This window comes from Planococcus citri, chromosome 5 (genome assembly GCF_950023065.1).
Source record: "Planococcus citri chromosome 5, ihPlaCitr1.1, whole genome shotgun sequence".
Lineage (NCBI taxonomy): Eukaryota > Metazoa > Arthropoda > Insecta > Hemiptera > Pseudococcidae > Planococcus > Planococcus citri.
The window spans coordinates 57,898,480-57,920,056 of NC_088681.1; the positions used below are offsets into that span (position 1 = coordinate 57,898,480).

Here is a 21,577-nt window from a genome sequence, read left to right on the forward strand (position 1 = left end):
GCCGTGGATGGGGTCCAATCACAAATCTGACGTCATATTCGTGTTCAGCGTCACCAAAAACATACTATTTCATGTGTCGCACAAACAAAACACTTTTTTGAATTTTTACCCTCTTTGGGGAGGTGCCGGGGGCCGTGGATGGGATTCAATCAAAAATCTGACGACATATTCGTATTCAGCGTCGCCGAAAACATACAATTCGATATATCACATGCCCCAGATTTTCTTTTGGAAGTTTCACCCAAAATTGGGGGTGGGGGTGCTCCACCTCCATCAAGAGTTCCATCTCGGAACCTAAATATTTCGAAAAAGTATCAAAATGTACATCTATGGAAATTTTTTCAAAATTTTAATGGTAGCTGCCACTTACTGCGCCATTTTGAAATTTAAACTTTTGAATTGAAAGTTCAACTTTCAACTTTTGAAAATTTCAAAATGCTTAAAAAATTTAAAATTCAGTGCCCTTTCGAACTGTGAAATCAGTTTTGATCAAAGTATCATAGTTTTGGAGGAATGGGCTGCTGAAGTTGAGTACCTCGAGACAATGTGAAAATAACGGAAGCCCCCCCACCCGACAAAACTGATTGCGGCTTTCTTACTTACTGGGTGGGTAGATATTGTAAAAAAAAATTGAGCGAAATCGAAAGACATGACTTTCAAAATCGCCTTTTTTTGGTTGAGTTGACATGGAATGACCCATACATGAACTCAGGAGGGGTTTCCTATAAGTGTGGTTCTTATTTTCAGTTTGAGATTTTTTTACTCTCACCTCCAAAATTGTTCCATTTGGTGAGAAAATAATTCCTGAAATTTGTTTTTGTCCTCGGAGAAAAAAAGTGAGCCAGACGCCCCCCCCCCATTTTCCAAAACATTTAAATACATATATTTATATTCTTGGAATTAGTTTAGAAGTTTTAAATGGTGCAAATTTTTTTCAATTTTTGATTGTTTTTATTCTGCTCTATCCCAATACTCCACCTTTGAACCAAAATAACCCCAAAAAATTGTTATCCCTTCTTCAGTAAGAAGACAGTGCTTTTTTCCACTAGAGGGGTGAAAAAAAATTGGTGCTGATTTGGTTCAAATGAAGAATACTTATTAAGAGGGAGCAGAATAAAAATTCATCATTTTTACTTCATTTCCCGTTTTTGATTTTTTTTAAATTGGAGGGGGGCAATCTGGCACCAATTTTTTCACTAAGGGGGTTGAAACTTTATAGAATGTATTTCTTCATCAAAATGTAACCACTTTGGGAGGTGATGGGATCAGAAAAAAATCGAGGGAAAAAGTTCAACCAAGTATATGAATAAGAACCACCCTATTGCCTATGCCAATGTTGGAAGGAGTTTATAGCCATCATGGGACACCCTGTACACAACTAGGTAAGTACTTATTTACGCGTATTTTTACGCTAATAAATTTAAAAATTTGAATAAGTTACCTAATCAATGTGTTGAATTTATGTTCCCAGATTGAAATGTTATTTTTGTCCTAGCAGTTAATTTTCATCATTAAAAAATCACGAACTAAATCTACCTACATCCATCCCTCCCCACCCAAAAAAAAAAACATGAAAACTTCATTAATAAACTTTCATATTAACAAAGCTTCAATATAATGAAAATTTTCATAAGTCGAATCAAACGTAAATTAAAATCGACTCCGGCAGTCCGAGTCTAACGCAGGATCAATGTTAATTATGACATTCTTCATTTATGGAAAATTTTTAATTTAGGTACCTTTTTTTCATCAACGTCCACGCAGCAAAAAATATATTAATCGAGTTCATTTGTAAACCTACGACTACATCTCGTACTTGTCTGAGTTTATTAAATTTCCAAGAGAGCACGATTCGAAAAAAAAAATAGGTACCTACGTATCCAACGTAGTGAGCTGAAAATTACAGCTTCTCATACATAAATTTGTTTACTTTACCTTTTTTTTTTTTCGCTCGCGTTCAATTGATATTCATTGAAGCGATATTTTTAAAACGTTGAGAATGTTATTGTGATAGCTGTAAATACACCCCGAGGACTTTGTATAGTAAAACCACGGTTCGTCGAATAGATTAAAGTTTTTGGAGATGTGTTGTCGTTCATGTAAATGAGCCATTAGCTCGGCAAGTTTATATGCATTTAATGAATGCTCATCGTCATTCGAATGACGGACTACGACACCAACCAAACTACCTATGGTACGTTGTTTTTCCTCGTCATCGTTGTAGGTGGTGTAGGTACCTATTCCTTAGGGAGGAATTTTTTTCATGTTTTTCCTTATATATTCGTGATTTATTTGGGGTGTGAAAATTTAGTCGTCGTAGCTTCGGTCTCCTTCATTATACGTCCCCATCATACAGAAAGTTTTGAAAAATTATTTCGTGTTAGGGAGTACAACGTTGTTATGCGTTGGATTTATTACACCTTGAACCGATATAAAGCGCTTATTTTTCTCACTTTTTTTTTAATTTTGACTTTTTACCTCGTATTTTTTTTAATGGACTCGAAATATATTTTTTTAAAGTCAATTTTTCATATTCCTACAACTGCGAAAACTTTTCCCATTTTATTGCACGTGTCCAACAACACGTCACAAAATGAGGAGATTTTTTTTGCACGAAGATGAGAAGAACAGGACGAGAGATTAATTGTAGTAGAAATTAACGCCATCATCAATTACGAATACGGCTTATTTATCAAAAAGAACCCCCATAAAGGAAGATTATAGCGGAGAGCTCTTCAAGACGCGGTAACTCTTCGACGAATAAGTTGCATGTTTAATTTTGATAAAATAACCCAGCATCGTATAATAAAAAAACATTAAAATTGAAGAAGGGGATAAAAATTAATAATACAAACTCGCTGCGATGTTAATCTAAGAAAACAAACGAAATGCTGGAAATAACCACTTCGCGTTAACTTCTCAAACCGTTCTATATACAGAGTGAGATAAGCAGAACGATGAGATGAGGAAAAGACATCGCCTCCTAATTTTCAGCGAGAACTCGTTCTGTGAAATGGAAAATACTTGTACAGCGCGAACAATGCACTTGTAAAAACTCAGCGACCAGGAAGTCGTAAAATATCAAAAGTAAGTTTATAAAAATTGAACAGAAAAATTAACCCTCGAACTAGGATAATTTAAAAACTAATTACGTAACAATTCTTTCCAACCCTTCTGACTCTTCATCCTGAATCTTTCGTACTATATAACTTCATATCCACAGGTTATTCTTGAAGATAACGCGACGACGACGACGATGATGATGAAGGAAAAATGACACGAACAAGTTTTAATAAACATCAAAAGCTTGGAAAATTTTTCGCTTACATCAAAGATGAAATAAATGGATTTAAACCTTTATGAATTTGAATACACCGACGACCTCCGAGATCCTTTCATAGGGCGAAATTGCTTTTCAAAAGAAGAATATTTAGTTGTACGACTTCTGTTGTAGAGAGTTTTGTTGCGAATGACAATATACCATGTACTTATATTTTGGAAACACGCTTTCGCGAAAATCGTAAGGCATACGTAGGGGAAAAAATACACATACAGAGAGAAAGAAATCGAAATGTAGAGAAAAAAAGAAGAGCCGAATTTAATATTATTGGAATCGATGGAGAAGATAATGTCATCAAAACGATCAATATTTTGAAATGAGTTTGTTATAACGCTTTTGTGATTTTTCATATACCAAGTGCATAAAATTATATTATGTAGTGTATTGGCTCGAGCACGTTTTTATGTACATGTTTAGCTTTTTGCTTTCATTTTATAGCTTGTGAGAGTTTTGCAAGAATGGACCCTTAACGATTCGACAATATTTCGGAATCTTGTATAGGTATCTAGGTACCGACGACGGAAAAAGGTAAATATGAAATTGGATACAAACTTTTTTATGATTATTATGACTGTGTTTTTTTTATTTTTTATTTTTTTCTCGAAAATACACTATTTATTTATATTTGCGGTGTCTGGCGATTCGGGTTTATTTTATTTTTAGTTTACCTAGGTTTTTTTTTTTTTTTTTTTTAATTTAAAAAGTAGCTAAGTAAGTAGATACCTACCTATAGCGTTGAATTTTAAAAATAAAATCACTACGTAATAGAATTGTTTCTTTTATAATGTGAAACAAAAACTTTTTTATGAGCTTTTGACCGAAACTAGTCCTATTTATTCTGGTAAAAGTTTATACAGCCGTTTGCTCGAGAAAACAGCGAAACTGTTTTTTCCTATTTCAAATAGATTTCAACATCGCAGGAAATGGCTGTATAATCAACCTTTTGATAAAGTTTGGTGAATTTCGAGATTCAGTCGTTGAAATCTGGTTGTTGAAGTTTTTCGAAATGAACGAGATCGTTGAATGTTGAAAAAAAAATAGGTGGGTGAGAACCTGGTGCTTATTTATTAAGTAGGTATATTTACTAAAGAAAATAAAATGGGTTTAAAAAATATGTCAAATGAATGAAGTTGGCGAATAGATCCGATTTTTGAATCTTCGAAATAGATAATTATGAAGTATGAAAATTTTAGATAGACATTTTTACTGTATCATGAAAAAATGATTACTCGTCCAGTTCTATTCTTTTAAAAAATATTTTGCTGCGTAAATTGATTTTTAATAGACCTGTAACATTACTTTCCAAGTGTAAGAATTTCGACAAAGAAATAAAATTGAAAATTTTTGAAAAATTGATTGTATTCATTGTTTTTCAACTTTGATGGAGAGGAAAGGGTTTTTGATGAAAAGGCAGGATTCATGATGCAAAAATTAAAACTTTTTCTTGAAAATTTCTGTTATTTATTTTTAAATTAATTTATTTCAATTTTGTGGAGCTCTAATATTTATATGGGAGCAGCATACTCGTAACTTGTGGAACCGGTGAGATATATATTTTTTTATTTTCATTTTTTTGTTTTGTTTTTAACATTATAGAGAGCTCTGTGCAGAACTGCAGAAAGTTCAACATTGTTTCGGGTACTGTCAAAACCCCTAATTTCGGACAGGGTACGTAATTTCGGACACTTGATGTTTTCGCTATTTTATTGATAAGAACTAAGGGTACAAGTAAAAGTGAACACTTCTTCTATTAGTTTAGATCACGGACAATCTCCCTGATGTAAGAATTTTCATTTTACGCTATTTCTTTGGTCATTAAAATGGACTTCACAAAGTGCTTCATATAAAGAGTGAGGAAAAAGTTATTCACGGCGTCTATCCAAATGCTTTCATAACCATGAAAATCGCTCTAAAATATTAAGAAGTCACTGGTAATTAAAAATAAAATTCATTCCTCAAATTTCACGTTTTGTTTTTAGTATTTAAATCCTAAAAACTGAAAAAGTCGCGAAACGGATCATTATTTCGGACACTTTGGATCACGCATTACTGAGTTTGGAAGGGTAACACTGATGCACTTGCAAATGTGTATTTTTCGAGTTCAACGGTATTTTTTTCAAGTGTTTTTAGTTTTGATGAAGAATTGCACTATTATTTCACTAATTTTCCTAAAAACCATACTGAAAAGTAAAAGATCTGAGCCATAAAATCATCAACAAGGAGTTTGATAAGAAATTGTTCAATGTTACCAACTTATTTTTCTAACAAGAAAGTGTATAATGAGAGTGCTGAACATTTCCTTGAAAAATCTTTTTTTTTCTACATTTCACATCATGATTCGAGCTGTTTTTGATTGGAGTCGTTTTTCAGGGGTAAATAATTTCTTTTTCAACTAAAATTTTCGAGTTCCCACGTTAAAGAAAAAGTGTCCGAAATTAGGGTACCTTGGATCTAATTTCGGACACTTTTCGAATTCAAATTAAACAAACAAAATCACGTAAAATTCATAAATTGATGCTCAAAAACTGTTCACAGAGTGACATTCTATGAGAATGTGAAGACAAACACCAAGTTGAATCGCTCGTTTTAAAGCCTTTTACGAAAAACGTGAAAAAGGTGTCCGAAATTAGGGGGTTTGACAGTACCTGAAAAGAGAGGTTTCTTAAAAAAAAGGGATTGCTCAGAAAAATTCTGGAACAGAAATTCGGAATTTTCAACAAAAGTTTTCTATTAGATACATTTACTTTTTTTGCACTTAAAGGAGCTTCTGGCACGATTTTATTTCCATTTAGAAGGAACAAATTTTCGGAGAGTTTTTATTCTCATAAAAATCAAATGATGAAGGGATTAAAAGGAGAGAATAGGCTAGGGTAAAGAACTAGGGCAGCTCAAATGCCCCCTTTTTAAAATTTATGGTTTGCCACACAATTATTCTACTTGTTCATTTGGCAAAAAGTTTGGAAAATGGTCACGAAATTCCATACTTTAAAATAATTGAATTGATAACGTTCGTGTGTGTGTTTGGGGGGGGGGGTGAGATTGAATTTTTCCCAACTTGTATACCTCGGATACCCCCTCCCCCCCAACAGATTTTCCAGCCAATTGGCCAGCTGCGGAGCGACCGAATTTTGGAAGGGCAGTTCGAGACAAAAATTTAAAATTTTCAAAAATCATTATTTTATACTTACAAAAAATTTGCATTTTTTTTATAGATTCGGATATGTTTTTATAAACTTTTTTTCTACTCTTGAATTTTTGAAGAATTGCGTATCAGAATCAATTATTTGAAGCGCAAAGTAACCTCATTCATTATACTTATGGATGTAAAAAATTTATTTTCATGTCTTCAGTATTTTTAGTTTTCTGGAAATTACGTTTCCAAAAGCTCTCAAAAATTCACACTTCTTCATTTTTTCAGGACAGAATTTAATGTTTTCAAAAAAAACTAATTTTGACAAGAATTAGAAATTGTTAACGAATTTTTGACAAAAAGTAGAACTTTTTTTGGTATTCTTGGAAAATTTGAGACTTTCTGGCACTTTAGACTAAAATAAAGAGACCTTCGTTTGGGAAATTTCTATGAAAAAACATTATTTTTGATGTGAGAAGTCAATTTTTCTACTTTCCAACTTATGATCAGAGAATTTAAAAGAAATATAATTCAAGAAGAAGTGAAAACCTATGATTTTTGGTAATTCTTTGATTTTTTTCAACTTATACACTTTCAAGTTTCCCAACTCTTCCCACTTCATCTAATTTATCCTAAAAATTCCCAACTTTTTGCCAACATTTTTCCGTTGGGGTGGGGGGAGGGGGAGACAACCTCCACACCCTCCCACCATTCGGCCCACCTCACATTGGGACGGATTCATTTTTTAGGGCATCAAAAATCATATTTCAGAAATGAATGCAAATTTTGACGTCAATCTTTTTGCTACAGGGTCATTTTGAGGCGGTCAGTTCATTCTTGATGTTATTTTGGTTCGAACGCCAAAAAATGGAGCCCAAGAGAGGGGGGAGGGTGCAAAAGAGCAAATTTTTGAAAAAGTCAAGTGGGGTATCGATATATGTACTTTTGGAATTGGACTCCAGAATTCATTTTTGACGTTATTTTGGTTCGAAACCCAAATAGGGCCCCAGGAGGGGGGGTGCAAAGAGGCAAATTTTTGAAAAAGTCGAGTGAGGTATCGATAAGTACGCTTTTTGGGCTCCAAAATTCATTTTCGACGTTTTTTTTGGTTCGAACCCCGAATGGAGCCCCAGGAGAGGGAGGGGGGTTCAAAGGGGCCAATTTTTGAAAAAGTCCGGTAGGGTATCGATTTGTATGTAAGTACGTTTTTTGAGCTCCAAAATTCATTTTTGACGTTATTTTGGCTCGAAACCCGAATGGGGCCTCAGGAGGGGGTGCAAAGGGGCAAATTTTTGAAAAAGTCAAGTAGGGTACTTATCGATTTGTACGTTTTTTGAGCTCCAAAATTCATTTTTGATGTTATTTTGGTTCGAAACCCGAATGGGGTCTCAGGAGGGGGTGCAAAGGGGCAAATTTTTGAAAAAGTCGAGTGGGGTATCGATTTGTACGTTTTTTGGACTCCAGAATTCATTTGCCAAATTAGGGAAATCAATGAAGAATATTCATATTTTACAGCAGGTGTGTAGAGCAATTTTCACCGTCAAATAGGTGAAAAAAAATGGAATTTTTCGTAATTTCATTGAGAATCTGTGATTTTTCCGAGTCCAATTAGGGAAGGAAATCGATACATGATTTTCGGCCTACAGTTGAGAGTCCACACTTCTCAACTTCACATCTTCCAATATCCGAAGCTTCAGTTTAAGAAATAAAACTAAAAATGGGTGGTTTAAAAATGTAAAAATTTTGGACACGCTTACGAAAGAAAAATTTCAACCTTGATATTCTCAACGATATTTCGCCCAGAACAAATAACCCAGCAGGCAGGACATTTACCCCAAAATTGATTACATCAGTCGACGATTTGGCAAAAATAAAACAAACGAAATGAAAATGAAATACGCACTTGGGCGTGAAAAAAAATGGTATTCGTACCTCGGTGTCAGGTTCGTCTTGCGAACATTTCCATCAACATGTCAAATAAGTTGCCGAACTGGCAGTTATCAGGGGTGTACCTACAACATACAACGTTAGCACGGAGTTTGTTTCCTTTATACCCAGTACCTACCTCTCACTCTAACAGTGATATGAGGACGTAAAATTAAACTCATATGTAAGTCATTCAAAGTACAGGAAATTGAATACGTTCGTTGCGAAGGTATAAATACCCAACAGGGGAGAATTCGACGCTATGCAACCTTTGGTAAATTAAAAATGTATACGAGGACGATAAGAAGACGTCGAAATTGTTTCGTATAAAAGGGAAAGTTGAGTTTATGGTATTTGTTTGAAGTTCTTTTGGATTTTATCCATTTTCAAATTAGTCGAATATACGTTATATAAAAGTTTCTTCGAACGTGTGTACCTATAGGTATAGATTGTGTTTGTCGTCGCCGTCGTCGTCGTCGTTGTTGTTGTGAAGGTTTCTTATATTTTTCATTTGTAAAACGATGAACCAACCAAAAGAGAGCTCGCCGGTGTAATAAGAAGGAAAAACCATACTTTGAACATAAAACGTAATGACATGGTGCAAAGACAATAGAGAGGTATTAAAGAAAACAAAGTGGCCTCGGGAGATCTCTACTTCCTCGTCTGCTATTCGCTTTATAATTTATGGAAGTGACTTATTTACCTCGTGTACTTGTTAATGTCTAATCTTGGTTTGTATTTTCAAAAGCCATCATTGTTGGTACAACTAGCCGCAGAATTTGGTATTTATTATAAACACGTGATGTTCTTATACGCTGTTGGTATAGGTAGGTAGGTAGGTAGGTAGGTACTCGTACAATAGCTGAAGAGACAGAGAGGATAACTCTTAAGGGATGGTATTTCACTATACAAAATTGTCGAGCAAAAAAATTGTTGCTTCTTTTGGCGAGGAATATGTACTTAAAACCTACACGTCGTCGTATATAGGTTTAAAGCTCGTAGACATAAAATATGTATAACGAGTGACCTATAAAATATGTATGCTTCGATAAACTACCATCTCCGGCGAGCTTTTCATTTCTCTCGGCTTGTAATATTGTTTTATAACAAAGCTGCTTCTTTTCTTATATTTTTTCTCTCCTTTTTGTCGGACGAATGTGCCGGGATAAATTCAATTTAAAATGATCAAATGTTAAAAGAAAAATACAACTGTCCCTGCGACCAATTACGTATGGCACGATCGCCGTGCTGTAGAGATATACGAGTTATTGAAAGTCACCACGGAAATGTACTTGGGCAGAGCGTCTCGATAAAACCTTGTTCGGCTTGATATTGTGAGAAAGATAACACGTGTCTAAGTAATCGTTGTTTTCTTTCCACCAATCCATGAGCCGGAGCTAGTGAAACAGAAAAACTATCTTTTCAATGATGACCGATAACTCGCAGGGTTTTTATTCGTCTGCGTTGTGCAGGCAACGTGTGAGAAGATTTTTATAAAAATTTACCCTTCAGAATGTGGGTAAGACTGCGCCATAATATTCTGGTACAGTATACCCATAATAATATAAATTTTACTCCAACATTCGAGTATATCTATAAAGTAAAAATACTTACATGTAGCAAAGGAGTGCGTTCAATCATCGATAAAAATTATTACACTTTGAGCTTTATCATTTTTGGTAATGTTTTCCGTTAATAACGATGTTAAACCGAGGAAATGCTATGTGTATGTGTCGATGAAAAATGGAGGTTCTGTTTTCCCTGCACCTTATACTCGTACCTACCTACTTATGTAGCCAGCATCTGGCTAGTAGATATACGAGTATGTATTTCCACAGGAATAGGAAAAGATTTTCGAATATTTTTTCTTACCACGCGAAATGAAGATAGCAGCGCAGCTTTTTCTGCGATGAACTATAACACGTTGTATGTACGATCGTAAATCATAATTTTTGCCAAGGGTTTACCAAAATTTCACGCTATTCGGAGTATGATTAGTGTGTTCCACATGCCAGGAAATTGAATAAAAGGGTACTTGTTGAGATTCTTAGATATGAAAATACTCCTGTAGTATACCTACGTATCTTGGTTTTGGTAAAAAGGGTTAAAAGGGGATGTGATAATTTAATATATAGGAGCCAGGCGATATGAGGGTTTGCAAGGTGCTCACTTTTTCACTCTATTGGCTTCTCGTGTTGATAGTTCTCATTGTAAGTATACTTATCGAATTATCTTTTCGTTGGTGAATTTTCTCGAAAAATGAACCAGTCTCAATTCTGGAAACATGTTGAACTTTTTTTAGTATCTTTTATTTGAGCAAAAATCACTTTCAACGTTTTATTCGTAGTTTTCAAACTGTAACGGATAATGCCAAATTTCATGGACAAATTTTTTGAAAAATTTCAAAAAATTCAATTTTAACCAATAGAAAAAAATATTATGGAAACAATAATAATTTAAAAGCTGAATTACTTTTCCAAGCGAGGAAAAAGTTTTTGAAAATCAATTTAAAAAGCTAAACAACACGTTGTTGACTGCAATGTAATTTTTTTCGAAAAATTTCTAAAAATGATCACGCATAGATATATTGAATTGACGAATTTTTCAAATGACAAATCCTCAGTCTATTTTAGCGAAGTCAGAAATCTTTAAATCCACGTGAGTAATTGAGTATATTATTAAGAATTCCTACATCTGGAAACACTGAATTTTTTGACCACTCATTCAGGCAGTTTTGACTTCTCAGAATTTATATTCCCTCTTCATCAAAGTTATAAAAAATAATAAAAACAATAAAAACACAACGAATGTTTCAAAAGTTTTCAATTTTTGTGTCGAAATTTATCTAAGTATCTTCATTCCAAGAAACCCCTCTTTTCTGTGCACCAAGCAACGTTGAAAGTCTGTTAAAAATTCATTTACGCAGGCAGACCTTGAAAAAAAATAGAATTGAGTGGATTTTTTCATGACAGAAAAAAAGTCCACCTGCTTTCTTTTCCACCTCCATGTATAAAATAATAGAAACTGAGCGAATTCAGTCAGATTCGGATATTCCCTAGATCCAGTCGATCTGAATAGATCTGATCAAATCCAATAGGGAGGATGCCTGATGTATCTGATCAGATTTTGATATTCTCCAGATACAATTTGATCTGACCAGACTCAATCGGAACTGATGAAGTTTTGATTGGATCGATCTATTCGGACCAGATCAGTTCAGTCTTGATTTGATCGAATTAGATCTGTTCAGACTTGATTAGATTCAATAGGAAACCTGGTAGAATCCAATCAGTTCAAATATTCCCCATATCACATTTCATCTGGCCTGGACCAATAAGAGCTTCAGACCAGATCAGTTCAATTTTGATTGGATTAGGATGTGTTCAGACTTTGATCTGACCCTATCTAATTAGAACTGATCAGATTATATCTCTCCAGAGTGGATTAGATCCAATGATAGGAAAATCTGATTGTATCAGATCAGACACTCACATGCACCAAATCCAATTTGATCTAACCTGATCTAATCAGAACAAATTTTAATTGGATTAGTCTGTTCAGAACTAATCAGTTTGGGTTTGATCACATTAAATCAGTTCAGACTTGATTATTTAGATGCAATGGTATTAAGACCAAATTACATCAGGTCAAATCCGGACATTTATCGAATCCAATTTTTATCTCCCTACATTTAATGATCTACTAATCAGATGGTACCTGATTAAATCTAATTTATCAGCAGTTGTTTCTACTTTGGTTTTGTTTTTTTGGACCCGGGGGGGGGGGGGGGGTGAGAAGCTATTTTATTTAGAGTAATTTTGACATCACATAATATAAATAAAAAGTTCTGTACAAATTTATTATTCCAATTTTTTTCAACTTTTTCATTTCAAATTGTTTAAAGATGAAGCTTTTTATAGAGGAATCAGGATTAATTAGGGAGACCCCCCCCCCAATGTCATTTATAGAAAATGAAGCATATAATCAGATTTTTTGAAAAAATTTTACTGACTTTTGTTAGAAATTATTATAATTTTTATTTATATTTTTCAGCTTTGGATTTCTCTACCCAGGGGGCCAACATTTCTTAAGGGACTGAAAAGCGGTTTTATTTTAAAAGGGATCATTTTGGAAGTCAAATTTTTTCACTTTTTCCAAGTTTAGGGATCCCTAAAACTACTTTTTTTAAAAAAGTTTTTAATTTTTTTTTAATTCAAAAAAATTGAAATATTACCTACGTATCAAATTCCTTTTTCTTTTTTTTAATTTAAGAAGTACCTACCTAACTTACAATGAGTTGTAATAGGTAAATAACTGGTATTGAGTAGCAAAAGTATAAACTATAAAACATTCAACGTTAATTCAATTTACTAATTTACCAACTCACCTCTTCGAAACTACCAAAAGTCAATCTGTATCAGTTCAAATACACCACACCATTGAATCCGATTAACCATCTCATTGAATATCTGAAACCAGAAAAAGATGAAAAAAATTACCAAACAAGTCTTCGATATGATATCAAAAATAAATCAAGCATAAAAATGATATTCGTGTAAACATTTATTTCAAAAAGTTGACTAGAACTAACATAAGGTAACTATATATACCGAACATATTATACAAGTTTGTAATATACGTATTTTGAAAACGTTAACAGGAAATACATATTCAGATAGTGGAAAACCACTATTGGAAACTTTTACCATGTTTAAAATTTGTTTAAGCGTAACATCTACATACAACACAATGCTCCATACACACAACACAGTATAGGTACTGGTACCTATGTACTCGTATCGGGGGGTAGGGGGGTAGGAGGGAACCTTATTGAAAGTTCAACACGATGAGGGAAAAAAGTAAAAGAAAAAAAACAAGCAGACTCGAATTTAATGAGAATACGCAGCCTTTTTATAAAAATAAAAAAGAACTCGGTAAAATTACATTTTCGAATTAACAAAACAAAATTAAATTTTGATAAAAGCTAGCAACGATGATATGAAAACGTCTGTGCTGCCGAAACTTTGCGTTTTTCATTATTATTGCTGCCAAAGAAGCAAAAACACAACTCGCTGGATACCTTTTTTTTTTACGAATATTTCTCTTTTTTTATCACAATCGAGAGTATAACAATACAATAAAATCTTCTCCACTTTTAAGTTTATAAAATATTACGTAGGTAGACGAGGTGGGTACTAAGTAATCGATGAAAGAAAATTCACTCGAGTCATTTAGACCTACTTCATTTTCCATTTCTATCAATGGCATTTCCTTGATTATAGTTTTGATTTTGAATGAATTGAATTTCATATTTATTTATACAGTATACTTAGGATCTATCTCACACCACCACGATAAATATGTACTTTCAATATCACGAAATCAAAATGTAAAGGTTTTAGAGGTCCGGTTGAATTTATAATTTGAAATTTAACGTTTTCATTTTGGTCAAATAGTCTTGCTCGGGGCATTATTTCCCATATATACCGTCGAGACCAATAATTATTTTCGTTTTACTTTATTACTTACTCGTTTGGGGTTGTGTTTCGGGTAAACGTAGGTATCGCAATTTATGGACAAGTTGGCCATAAAATCTACATAAAATGTACCCTTTAACATTTTGGAAATTATCGCGAGTATTTATAAACCAAGCTGGGGAATTCGATTCGTGTTTGTTAAAAATGTTTGGATTCGATTTAGTTTTTTTATGAAGCTCTATTTTCAACTTAGTTTATGCATATACAATGTAATTTGCAACGATTTTAGTATTGGCTGAAAAGTAAGACTTTCTAGATAATTTTGGCAAAGAATTGAATAAAAAGAGGACTATTTTGACAAAAAAAAAAAAATCAAAATTTTAGCAGGAACTAGACTTCTTGGCAGTTTTGACAAAAATTTGTACTTTATTATAAAGAAAAGAATTTCTTGAAAATTTGGATAAGAAACTGTATTTTTTGGCAAATTTTCAAAAAATACATCATTTTGACTAAGAAAAAAGTATTTTCAGAAAATTTTAGCAAACAATGAACATGTCAAAAATTATAACTTTTTGTCAAAACCAGGATTTTTTTTTAAGATTTGGCAAAAACATGACTTATTGGCCATGAATTGAAACTTTTTTTACAAAAACAAGATTTTTTCAGAAATTTTGCAACTTTGGCAATCTTTACAAAAATTGGGATTTTTATAAAGAGTTTTGGCAAAAGCTGGACTGTTTGAAAATTATGACCAAAAAAAATTTTTTGAAAAATTATATAATTGAATGAAGGGCCCAGTTCCAAGTCAGCCTAAGTCCATTTTTATCATTTTTGAGTTAGCAGCGCCATCTGGTGGTACAGGTCGGTTAACACCTTTACCACCTTGTCCCAGCCCCTGGCGTTACTTTTTTCGCTCAGTAGCGCTGTTTTGCCGGCTCGAAAAAAAAAACTGATTATTCCAAAGTGGCCTAAATCATACATTTTTTACGAATATTTGTATACAAGTGCGGTTTTTCAGAAGTTTTTCAACGATTTTCGAGTGAAGGCGTTTTCATATGTATTATTCATCATGGTATGTACAAATAGGTGCTTTGAATGAAATTGTTTCAGAAATGTATTAAATTAATGATTCGTGAATTTTTTTTTGAAAAAACGCATTTTTTCAGCTCTTTTTTGAAATTTTTAACATCAGATAATTCCAAAGTGGCCTAAGACCACTTTTTCTGACTCTTTGACGTGCTCTGGAGCTGAAAATACGCAAAATTGAAAAAATACCAATACGGTTCTTTAAAGCAGAAAGATCAAGCTTCACAACCATATAATCACATCATTTATTATTGAAGCGGAAGGGCGAGAAAAACAGTTATTTGCGTTTTTCTCGAAACGGAAAAAATGGACTTAGGCCGACTTGGATCTGAGCCCTTCAATGGGACTTTTTGTAGATAGGCAGATTTAACAAAAATTAGACTTTTTCGACAAAACTACGAATTTAAAAAAAAAATGTAGCCCAAAACCAGGCTTATTTGCAGCTTTGACACAATTTAGAACTCAATGTTTACAAAAATATGTATTTGTTTCAAAAATGTTGGCAAAAACTGTACTTTTTGACAATTTTTACCAAAATTTATCGTTTTGACTATGACAATGAAGTGAACTGCGTGATGGTTTCAAAAGGTTTTGAAGCTTCCAGCTACTTTTTGGAAATTTCAATTTTCTAACGCCATACAACTTTTCAAAAAGTCTCTGGAGGCTCCAAAATAACTTGACATCCACCAGCAGTCGACTTCATAGGGATTGAAATTAGTTTGCAGAATGAATTTTGGCATTGCATCTCCATTTCATCAAATTTCAAGTTTAAAAAATCTATTGGAGGCTTCAGTAGTTTTCAAAAAGTTGCTTGCAGCTCCAAAATGATTTGAAATTGTGATATACTACTATGCCATATGTGGTATGTTTAGGGGGAACCCACCTGGTAGCACTGCGTTGCACTAAGGCAACACTGCGTTGTATACTCCCCAGTAAAGCTCTTTAATACAAGTATGGAAATAGAGTATGCTCTTAAAAAAGTCATAGCATTTTACGTATGTGTTACGTACTGCGCATGGCAGGTTGGTGTCGTCACGCGGTGGAGGTGGGCGGAGCAACCATTGCGGTGCAACGTTGTACGTGAACAGCTGATTTGATGCTTGCTCACGCACTGCGCAGTACGTAAAACTTACGTAAAATCCTATGACTTTCTTAAGAGTATAATCTATTTCCATACTTGTATTAAAGAGCTTTACTCCCCAGCTAGCCGCATGAGCTTAAAGCTCTTTAATACAAGTATGGAAATAGATTATGCTCTTAAGAAAGTCATAGCATTTTATATAAGTTTTACATACTGTGCACGCATCAAATCAGCTGTTCACGTACAACGGTGCACCCCATTGGTTGCTCCATCGCGTGACGACACCAACCTCACCAACCTGTCATGCACAGTACATAACACATACGTAAAATGCTATGACTTTCTTAAGAGCATAATCTATTTCCATACTTGTATTAAAGAGCTTTACATGAGCTGAGCTACAAGAATATAGAACATTAGTAATGTATCCGAGTGCACTTGGGTATGTTATTCATTGCTAATCGGTTAACTGTTCATTTTGAGTATAAGTTTTACTCTCAAGTTGTTAAGTGTTTATGTTAATTACTTCAGTTATTTCTAGTTAGTGTTTTAGTTATTATTAAAGCCAGTCTGTGATGAGATTAGGTTCGAGTTATGTAGTGAGAAGGATTAGTGATCTACTCACGCCCATAGGTAAGATCATATCAATTAGAATATTTTCAGGAGCTCTCACTGAAGAGTACCTTCATAAATACACCATTCGAGTGTACTAGGCTTAGCAATTATCCACATGTTAACTAGTATAATTACATTTGCAGGGGGTTGTACAGTTCCGCAATCATAGGTATGCCCAAGCGTAACGTGGGCATTCGAAATAGATCGACGCGAGTGCGAAATAAAAAGAGCAGAGGCGAGGCTGAGTTTTACAGTATATTTATTGGCATGTGTACACGTAGCTGAATACTAGAATACTAATCTATTGATGCGTCGTCGATGTATACGAGCCAGGAGAACGAGCAACGAAGGAAACGAGCGTGAGGACAGCGATGGCATGAAGCGGGGTGAGGTGAGAGCGTGTAAAAGGCAGGATAACGGAACTGGTTCGAGAGAGAAGCGAGCAGCGGCGTAGGCGGCGACGCGAGCATCGTTGCAGTTGCAGGATCGACGAGAAGAAGTGCAAGAGCGTCAACAGTGACAACGCGAGCATGCGATGAGAAACAGATTGAGGATGAAGGAATGCGAGCAGGAGCAGCCGCAACAGTGCGAGGATGCGAGAAGGACGACGATGACGACGAGTGATATGGGATGACCATGCTATGGTCACCGCAAGTACGGGGTCGTACGGTTCCGCAATCGAAGATATGCCCGAGCATAACGTGGGCATTTGAAAAGAGGACCGACGCGAGCGCGAAATAAAGAGAGCCGAGGCGAGGCTGAGTTTTACAGTATATTTATTGGCATGTGTACATGTAGCCGAATACTAGAATACTAATCTATCAATGCGTCGTCGATGTATACGAGCCAGGAGAACGAGCAACGAAGGAAACGAGCGTGAGAACAGCGACGGCATGAAGCGGGGCGAGGCGAGAGCGTGTAAAAGGCAGGATAACGGAACTGGTTCGAGAGAGAAGCGAGCAGTGGTGTAGGCGGCGACGCGAGCATTGTTGCAGTTGCAGGATCGACGAGAAGAAGTGCAAGAGCGTCAACAGTGGCGACGCGAGCATGCGATGAGAAACAGATTGAGGATGAAGGAATGCTAGCATGAGCAGCGGCAACAGTGTGAGGATGCGAGAAGGATGACGACGATGACGATGAGAGATATGCGATGACCATGCTATGGTCACCACACATTCATTGATGTATTCATACTGTTCATGTCAACTGTGTTGTAAATATTACACACATTATATATGTCTGCATAATTATCTGTGTTGTTATTTATGGTGTGTGTGAACATTTGTTAAAGAGTGTAAAAGCAATACTTTCCTACTCATGCCCATAGCCGGGGTAGTTATATTCTATAGAGTATTTATTAGATATACTCTTAGGGATATTTCCAGGAAACAACACAATACCATTACCTTCAGCTTAAGGTATATTTACCCTCTTACAAAATTCACTAGCAGTTGACTTTGTAGCGTATTGGCATTAGTTTCCGGAATGAATTTCGGTTTTCCAACTCCATTTGATGAAATTTTGGGTAATTTCCAGCTGGAGGCTCCAGAACTGCTCAAAACGGTTTGAAACGGCTTGAAATCGATTTGTCATGTCGAAAAGAGGGTACTCGTATATCCCAAATTTTAGCTTCCTTGGTCAATTTGGTAAAATTTTGATTTTTTTCCCTCATTTTTGGCCTAAATTTGATTTTCAAAAATTCACCAAAAATCCAAAAATGCACTTTAGTACTTGAAATTTTGACAGGTGATAGATGTTTGCCTGATCTTTTGATCTACTTTTGTACGGTTTAAAAATTTTTGTGAAAGCCCTATGTTGGAACGCAAAATTTGCGTCATTTTGTAAGTAGGGCTACTTTTTTTTAGGACAAGGGCTAGAAATGTTCCTTAGGACTCCTCCTTTAAGAAAAAAGTTGTCCCGGAGGATCAACCGGGAAGGGGGGTGAAATGGATCCTTATGTGGGCTCCCCGACTATTAAGGAAACTGAAATTTTCAATTTAAAATAGGCCAGTAAACAATTTTAAAAAAATTGAAATCTGACGACAAAATCAATAAGCCAACTGAATCATGGAATATTACAAAATTAATTTTTCAATATTATTTTACTTTATTAGTGTGATTGGCGAAGTAGCCACATTTCATCGTAATATCAGTACCTAACCTATCCAATAAAAATCTTCATACGTACCCTCTTCTCTACCACAACCCCCAGCTAATCAATGAATAGATCGCAAAAAGCGATTGAAATTTCCGCACGAATGTGTCATTCCCATTCACATCGAAATACACATCCATGTTCGATAGTCAACCCCCTACGACGAATATTAATATTAAAATAAACTCCATAAATTAAAATTTATATTATTTTATAACCAGGGTAAAATGATTTACCGCATCATATACGAGGCGTAAAATGGCATATTGCACATTCGACTGGTATCTGCTACACACACCAGAACAGCATGTAGATGTATTAATTAAACATCGATTTTCCTAACGTATTTGAGTTAATTTTGAAACATTAATGGAATATACCGGATGTAATTTATAAATTATTGTTGGTATATGTGAAATTCGCCATTTTATATTACCTACCGTATACCTTTTTACGTAGACTGTAGCCGAGCAGCATGGCGCGAAATATAATCAAATTCGACGCTACGAAATATTACGCTGAAGCTTTTAAAAGCTCGTCATTATAAGATTAAAAAACGATGAAAATTTCCTCCACACTGCAGGAAGATGAGACGAAGAAGCGCAGACGAGCAAGAAACATACAGCAGCGTCAAAAGCCAGGCAGAGACAGACATAGGCAGTTAGGCATTTCTCCTTAGTAGGATAATTACGCCTGTTTCTACTTTCTAAACACGTTTCGGTCATCTTTACGAATTTCTCTCGTGCTAAAATGGATAGGTTGTTTTAAAAGATGATTTTATAAGCATTTTTTGTTGTCAACCGCAGAGTCCAAAACATATTTAAGCGTGTCGTTAGGTATATTATACTTTACTCTCGCAAAAACCAGACAGATATCACGACGAAAGATGAAAATATGACCATTTATACTCTCATCGTGAGTTTGTAAGCTTTTTCAAAATGACTCTGGCTCGTTGAATATACGAGTACAACAATCTAGTGCGAAAACGTTTTACGCTTTTAAACTTTTTGTTTTCGCGAATCTAATTAAAAATTCTTTATCGTAAAATAGGCCTGTACTATTCTAAAAATGAAACATCATGACTAAGTATAGGAAATTTAATCATTTCAACGGCTGTGAAATTTCATCGTTTACGTTGAAGAAAATATTCCTGTTTTGGAGAAAAACTTTTTATAGAAAACTAAGTTTATCAGGAAACGCAAAAATATAATAATTTCGCTGCAGTCTTCTTGCAAAACAGGCGCAAATCAGTTTATATTATAATTAACTGCCTAACTTACCGACGATATTGTGTATAATAATGGAAATTTACGCGAGAAAATTTAACAACTCATTCGCTCTTTTAATTACAATCGAATTAAAACAACGAGTATAATTCAAACTCGGATGATACCGAGCGAGAGAGCCAGCACAAAAAAACAATCTAATAAAATAACGAATCTTATAATATAAAACAGTGTATCTGGGCAAGTAGGTACTTGGAGAATATACCTACACCTTTTATTATGATTTAGTTGCTCGTCGTCATCGTCGTATAAGATGAACTTTATACCTACCAATGAGAGAGAGGAAGAGAGAATGGCTCGAGGAAATTGTTCTGAAACAAAATAGGTACCTAACAAAAGTAAATATAATGCGTATGTAACTAACTAGCGAATAAATCTATCGTTCAATTTGACATTAAATTCAAGTCTCATCATCGTCTAAAAGCAGCAATTACTGTCTTTATAAACGATCATTCTGCCATATTGGATTTCATACGATTATAACACCAGGGTCCGTATTCGTATTCGCTTTCGAATTCGAAACGTCAAACGTCAAACCATCAACATCCCCTTATATTCATCGTTGCGGAGTATACTTCATTTGCGAGACCAGGGGGGCAGGGGAAGGTAAAGTCATTAAATACGTAGAATCATCCACCTCTGCATTTGTGGAAATACAACCCTCGCTCTCCAAAATCGGACGCAGAATCGTCTAATCGAATTCTAAAACACTAATCACAACGACGAAGACGAGAGAAATTCGCTAAATTATATTTCGTTCACGACGCGAACGAACCAAACCAACGAACGTAGTACGTATATAGCCGACGACTCGACGAGGAAAAAAACACACAAAAATCAACCAAACTTGGCTAAAAGAGAGAGAAAAAAACCTCCAACAGCTGCATTAATATTTCTCCAAAACTTCTAACGTAATTTATGCTAATCGAATTTCATTTCGATATTTTAAGTTTTTTTGGGGGAAAATAAAATTTATCGTACAAAGTGAAAAATATCGTAAATCATTTTCTATAATAATGTTACGATGATAAATTTCTTTTTAAAAGTCAATTTCTCGAGAAATTAACTCAATCGAAGCAACCCTTATACGCTTTTATTAGCATGAGAGAATTATTCGTGAAAAGATTTAGATGGTTGGGATTTTTAGTGCTTTTGTGATTTTCTCCCTAAAAATAGAGTAACGATGTTTAAAATTTACTAATTATAACTTTTAATGAATTGTTATGGTAATTTTTTTGTTAATGAGGCGAGCTAGCGAGTAAAAACTTTGTATGGATTTGGTAGGCATTGGAATATTGAAAATGTTTTAGAATTATTTCATTTAATGTAGTCGTAAGCATCTACCTTTACAGGGTGTTCCATAAAGAAAAGTAATTGTTGTAATTTTCGTAAAAATTGCCAAAAAGTCCATTTTTTTTCCAAAATTTTAAAAATCCTGATTTTTGACAAAAAAGTTCAATTCTTTTGTAAGTATATTTTTT

The 21,577-nt window shown here is 34.5% G+C and overlaps 1 protein-coding gene across 1 annotated transcript in view; it reads right to left on the minus strand.

Annotated features, from left to right (window-relative positions):
* gogo (golden goal) overlaps positions 1–21,577 on the minus strand; it is a 235,284-nt gene that overhangs the window by 164,061 nt on the left and 49,646 nt on the right. The window contains exon 2 of the mRNA XM_065365706.1: positions 12,784–12,865. The gene's annotated coding sequence lies outside the window, so the exon portion shown is untranslated. The remainder of the gene's footprint in view (positions 1–12,783; positions 12,866–21,577) is intronic.